Raw genomic sequence first — 6,417 nt, 5'->3', positions numbered from 1 at the left:
GAGGAATGGAGGAGAGAAAGGATTAGAAAAGGGGTCAAAAGCGGGGGCATCACTGTAGTCAAGACAGAAGGAGGGATGGGGGGCAGAAGGAGGAAGACAGAGAGAGGTCAAATAAGGGTGCAATTGCGAGGGGCAGGCGTGACAGAAGGCAGCAGCAGATACGAGGAAAGATAGGGAAGGAGTGAAACAGGTCAGGGAAGAGAGGCAGATGCAAGGGGTAGGCAATCAGGGGTGTGGCAGATCAAGGAGCAAGTAGTCAGGACCAAGAAGTCAATAGGAGTCAGAAGCAGAATGAGATCCCAGCAAGAGAGGAATCAGATCAGGGGAGGCAGCAGACAGGGCGAGGGGGAGGAATGGCTGAAGAGAGGAGGGATCCACTGGGCAGAAGTTCAGTATAAGAAAGTAGAGGAAGCGAAGCAAGATTACAGGAGTAGAAGTGGAAGGTGCAGGCAGAGATGGGGAAAGATGAAGTGAGGGGAGAGGTCAAGGGTAGTACGCGAAAGAATCAGCAGCGTTCATTAAAATCAAGAGTCAAGTATGGCAGAGAGAGAGGAGAGCAGTTAAAATTATAGGGAAAATAGCCGGATGCAAATCCGATGTGAGGATCAAGTTCCGCAGCATGCATGAGAGCAGGAGCAAGAGAGAATCAAAAAAAACGGAGAAGACAGCAGTTCGTCGGAAAGGGACTTCAGGAAGAAGAAACAGAAAGAGGGGGCAATTCACAGCGGAAACAAGGGATAAAGGATCAAGCGAGATACCCAAAAAGACAGGGAGATCAGAGCAGGGCAGCAGGAAGGCAGAGCCAGACGTAAGCAAGAAGCAGGCCAGTGGTCAGAAAAGTCAAAAGAACCAGAGCATCGCTATATGCAGCACGGAAGGAGGGAGGAAGGAGAGAGCAGGCCAGAGGAGCAAAGCGAGTCAGGAGCAATTGGGGGGGGGAGGAAGACTCGGAGGAGAGAGGCGTGCAGAAAAGTGGATGAGACAGGCACCAGGCAAGGGAAAAAAAGTCAGTAGAGAGGAGAAGACAAGACAGGAGCAGGCCAGAGAGCAAGTCAAAGTCACTAGAAAAAAAGGCAAGCAGGACAAAGAGATGCAGAGCATGAAAGGGGAGAGTAGGTCAGTGATCAGGGAAACAAACGAAGCATGAGACAGGGGCAGAGCAGCAGCAGGAGCACGAAAAGAGAGAAGAGTCAGTAAAAAGGAAAAAGGGGCAGTATGATAATCAGTCAAGAGCATGTCAGTTCATTTAAATACTCATGGATTTAAGGGTCACTTCAAAGGGAATCAATGCAGCAACAAGAGAGGGAGAAGCAGGCAAAACATAATCAAAGAAGCAGAGGGCAGCAGAAGTCAACATGGAGGGGCGAGCAGAAGGAGCAGATCAGTGAGAATAGCAAGTCAGGCAGAGTAGCAGAGGTCAGCAGGGCGAGCAGCAGAAGGAGGAGCAGGCAGCAGAAGCAGCAGCAAAGGGGGGGGATGACAGGGTGAGAAGGGAGAGTCACAGGATCGCAGTTCAAGGGAGGGGCAAGGAGAAGAGGAGTCACAGAAACAGGAGAAGCCAGAGGAGTCAGAAAAGGTCAGGCATCAGCAACAGACTGTGCAGTCAGAGAGTCAAGCAGGGATCAGAAAAGGGGAGGAGCAGGAGAAGGGAGGGCAGGGGTCAGTCAGGAGAGAGGGAGGGAGTGCAAGAGAGGGGCACAAGGAGTCAGAGAGAGCACACAAGAGCATAGAGCGCATCAGGGGTGGTCGCACGGTCAGGACAGAGCATGTCAAGGACAAGCAGCAGGAGGCAGAGGGAGCAGAAAGAGGCAAGAAAAGCAAGAGGCAGAGTCAAGATGCAGAGGGCAGGAGAGGTGCAGGAGTGAGCAGCATCAGGTCATAGCAGAAGGGGTGAGGAGAGCAGTCAAGAACAGAAGAGGAAGAAGCAGCAGCAAGAGTTCAGACAGGCCAGCAGGAAGGGAAAACAGAGAAAAGGCAAGAGGCAAGAGCAGTCAGAAGAGTCAAGCAGAAGGAGCAGCAAGCAGGGAGCAAAAGAAAGCAGAGAGGGAGACGTCAGGGGAGGGGAAAAAAGCAGAGGCAGGACAAAAATGGAAAGAAGGGGAGATCAGCACCCAGGGGAAAAGACTCAGTCAGCAGCACGGGAAAGAGAGAGGAGAAAGGTCAGAAGAGGCGAGGAGAGACAAATAGCATGGATACAGAAAATATCAAGGAAAATAAGGCAGTCAGAGGGCAGCAGAGCAGAGAGAGCACAAAGCAAGGAGCAGCAGCAGGAGCAGCAGAGGAAGGAGCAAGCAGAGCAGCAAGACATGGAGGGTTGGAATCAGAGAGAGCAAGGAAACAGAAAGCAGCAGGAGTAGCAATCAAGGGGTTCAGCAGCAAGAGGAAATGCAGCAGCAAGAAGTCAAAGAGAGTCAGAGGTATCAGAGGGCAGGGGCAGAAGGGAAGAGAGAGGCAAGCCGAAGAGTAACAGAGGCAGGAGCAGGAGAAGAGATTTCAAGACCGAAGAGAGCAGACAAGGGAGCAGGGACGCAGGAAGTCAAGAGCGGCCAGTCAGAGGAGCAGGGGCACAGCAGGGAGCAGATAGACAAGGTAGGGGAGCAGAGGGCAGAGATGGGGACAAGAGAAATAGCAGACAGGGTACAGGGACAGGGGAGGGCAGCAGTCAGAAAAGAAGTAGGATAGGGTATAGAAGCAGGCAAGAGAAAAATAGAGCAGAGGGCAAATATAAAAACAGAGTCCAAAAATAAGTTTCCCAAAGAAGAAGCAGAGGTCAAGGGAGGAGGATCAGAGTCAGAGCGAGTCAGCAATTCAGAGCAGGCAGGAAAGAGGTCAAGGGGGTCACAAGTCAGAGAGGGCACGCCAACAGGCATGATAGAGAAAAATAAAAAAAGCAAGGCAGCAGCACATGGAAGAGTCAACGAGGAGGGGAAGCAGAGAAAAAGCAGGCAGGGATCAAAGAAAAGCAGGAGGGGGTCAGAGGGTGGCAGCAGGGAGCAGGAAGCAAGTTCATCAGTCAAGAGTCAGAGGCAGCAGAGAGGGGAAGAGGCAACGAGGAGAGAGAGCAGGTCAAGTCAGAGAGAGGCGCAGAGGAGTCAGCAGAGGAGTCAGCAGCCGGGAGGAGGGTGAGACAAGTGAGACAGAGGGAAGAATGTCAAGAGAGGCAAGAAGGTCAGTCAGTCAGCATTTGGGACAGAAGGACAGAGAGAGAACAGTCGGAGAGTCAGGGGTCAGAGGGGGCAACAGAGCAGGCCAGAGGTCATGAGAAGAGGGAAGAGTCAGGTGAGAGGGGGAGAGAGGGCAGGGAGGACACAAATGCAGAGTCAGGGAGAGGGAGGCAAGCAGAGGCAGAAAGAAAGAGGTCTCAGGAGTCAGGGGGAGGCAGCAAGCAGGTCGAGGCAAAGGAGGGAGGTCAGAGCAGGGCATGAAAGTCCCCCCCCCCCCAAAAAAAAAACCCAAAAAAAAAAGCAAGAAGGCAGTCAAGAGCGAGAGGAGGGGAAAGGAAGAGAGTCACAGACAACAGGAGAAGACAGAGAGAGTCAACAGGTCCAGGAGAGCAGGGCAGCAGCAAAGGGTCAGTCAGCACGAGTCAGAGAGAAAAGTGAAGGGAAGGGAGAAGATCACGGAGAAGGGCAGAGAAAGCAGAGAGGGCGAGAAGCAGCAGGTCAAGAAGGGGAGAAGCAACAAGGAGCGAGGTCAGAAGCAGAGAGTGGACAGAAGGTGTCAGCAGACAGGTCCAGAGGCAGGTCAGAGGAAGGAGGGGAGAGGAGGCAGAGGAGCAGCAGGATCAGGGAGAGAGTGGCAGGGCGGGTGAGATCAGGGCAGGCAGTTAACAGGTCAGAAAGGCTAACAACAGGTGGAAGCAGAGGAGGAGAGCAGGGAGAGACCGACAGACAGTCAGAGGAACAGATAAGGAGGAATCAAAATAGAAGATCAGGAGAGTCAAGAAAGAAATGTAAACAAGTGGAGAGGGGGAAGGGAGCAGGAGGCAGACAGCAGGCAGTCCAGGGAGGAGTTCAGGGAAGGGAGTCACTACAGGAGGAAATGGCAGAGAGGAAATAAAGAGGAGGGGTGAAAGGGGGCGAATTAGTCAGTGGGGTTGGAACAGGGAAGGGTGGGGGGTCATCAAGTCAGGATGTTGGAGTCAGAGAGAGGAAAAGATCCGGAGAGCAGGAGAGCAGAGGATAGGAAGGCAAGAGAATAGAGGAAGAGCAGGAGCAGCAGGTCACAGGTCGGGAGGCCAGTCCAATAATAAATCTCTTGTAATCAAAACACATGGATTTCATGCTACAAATATACTCTTAAACTTGTATCTTTAGTCCAGACCACTATGTACTCCAGAGATACATATCCAACTGCCTAGTCGATATCTCTACTTGAATGTCTAATATGCCCAAAACAAATCTCTCAATATTATCCCTCAAATTAGCTGGGTGTGGTGGTGCATGCCTGTAATCCCAGCTACTCAGGAGGATGAGGCAGGAGAATCACTTGAACTCAGGAGGTGGAAGTTGCAGTGAGCTGAGATCACACCACTGCACTCCAGCCTGGGTGACAGAGCGAGACTCTGTCTCAAAAAAAAAAAAAAAATTATCCCTCAAAACTTTGTTCTCTCTAAAGTCTTCTCCATCCTAATAAGTGGAAGCCTCATTTTTCTACTTGCTCAAAACCTTGGAGTCATCCTTAACTCCTCTCTTTCTCTCCACCCTATTTCCAACCCATTAGGAAATCCTTTCAAACTACTTTCAAAATATATTCAGAATTTGATATTCTCACTACTTCCACTGCTACCAACCTGGACGAAACCATCATCATCATCACTCACCTGGATTGTTGCAAACAATTCCTAAATGCACTTGGTTCCTAACCTTACTCCCTTTCAGTCTAATGTGATCCTTTTAAAATACTAGATCATGTTACTTCTCTGCTCAAAACCTTCCAATAGCTTCCCTTCTGTATTAGTTAAGGCAATGCTAGCTCTGAAAGAGATAAATCCTAATATATCAATGGCATAAAATAGCTAATAGAAGTTCTACTTCTCATTCACAAAGAGTCCAAAAATGGTGTTCCTAGTTCAAAAACTGAGTGGCAGTTTCACAGGATCCTTCCATCTTGTGGCTCTGCCATCTGAAACACACAGCTTCTAGCCACAGAAAGAGAATGAGCTTGGAGAATTACACATGGCAGGTCTGTATGGCCAGTACTGGAAGTAGTGTACAACATCTCCACCCTCCTTCCTTCCATCAAAGTTCAGTCATATGGCCATACTGCAAGGGAGGCTGGGAAATGTAGTCTAGCTGGGTTCACAGAAAGAAGAAGAAACAATTTAGCAAATAGTCAGTCTTCCATATCCTCTCACTCATCATAGCGAAAGCTAAAGTCCTTGCAATAGCCTAAAGGCCCTGCATGATGTCCCTCTCTCCCTCCCCCATTCCTGTTGCTCCCTCTCTGACCTCATGTCCTCTACTCTCCTTGCTACTGTACTCCAGTCCCACTGGCTTCCAGTTGCTCCTCAAACATTTCAAACATACTCCCAACTCAGGGCCTTGCCTTGGTGTTCCCTTTTCCTGGAATGTTCACCACCATTAGATGTTCACTCATATGTCACCCTCTCATGAGCTTCCCTGGCCACCTTTTCTGAGATGGCAACACCACTCCTGATAGTCCCAACACTCACTGTTCTCCTTTCCTGCCTTATTTTTCTCCTTATGTAAGCAAGAGAGGGTCTGTATTAGTCCATTCTTGTATTGCTATAAAGAAATACCTGAGACTGGGTATAAAGAAAAGAGATTTAATTGGCTCACAGTTCTGCAGCTGTACAGGAAGCATAGCTGCTTCTGCTTCTTGGGAGGCCTCAGGGAAATTATGGTGGAAGGCAAAGGGGAAGCAGATATGTCTTGCATGGCTGGAGCAGGAGGAAGGGGCAGGGCAGATGCCACAGACTTTAAATGAACACATGTCATGAGAAATCATTCACTATACAGTACCAAGCGAGGATGGTGCTAAACCATTCATGAGAACTCCACCCCATGATCCAATCACCCCCCCACCAGACCCTTCCTCCAATACTGGGGTTTACAATTTGACATGAAATTAGGGCAGGGACACAGATCCAACCCATATCAGGGTCTCCAGGTTTTATAAAAGGAATTCAGTCAACTTGAGCAATCAGCCTGTTTCACAGCCTTCTGCCCTGCGGCCTGTTCTTCCCCAAACCCTGCATGGAATATGGTCACCCTGTTGGTTTGAACCAGCTCCTTGCAGACCCTGGCAACTTATAGATGAACTGTGTCAACTTTTCTCTTGACCATGTCAAAGTCTCCACCTTAGGAGGAGCTATAGCTTCATTGCCATAACACACCTATGCTGGTCATGAATATGCGTCCAGTCATCTGTGCCACTGGGACCCCCCTCTACACG

Source organism: Rhinopithecus roxellana, chromosome 6, assembly GCF_007565055.1.
Source record: "Rhinopithecus roxellana isolate Shanxi Qingling chromosome 6, ASM756505v1, whole genome shotgun sequence".
Lineage (NCBI taxonomy): Eukaryota > Metazoa > Chordata > Mammalia > Primates > Cercopithecidae > Rhinopithecus > Rhinopithecus roxellana.
The sequence above is the reverse complement of the archived record's forward strand: the minus strand, read 5'-3'. Positions refer to the sequence as shown.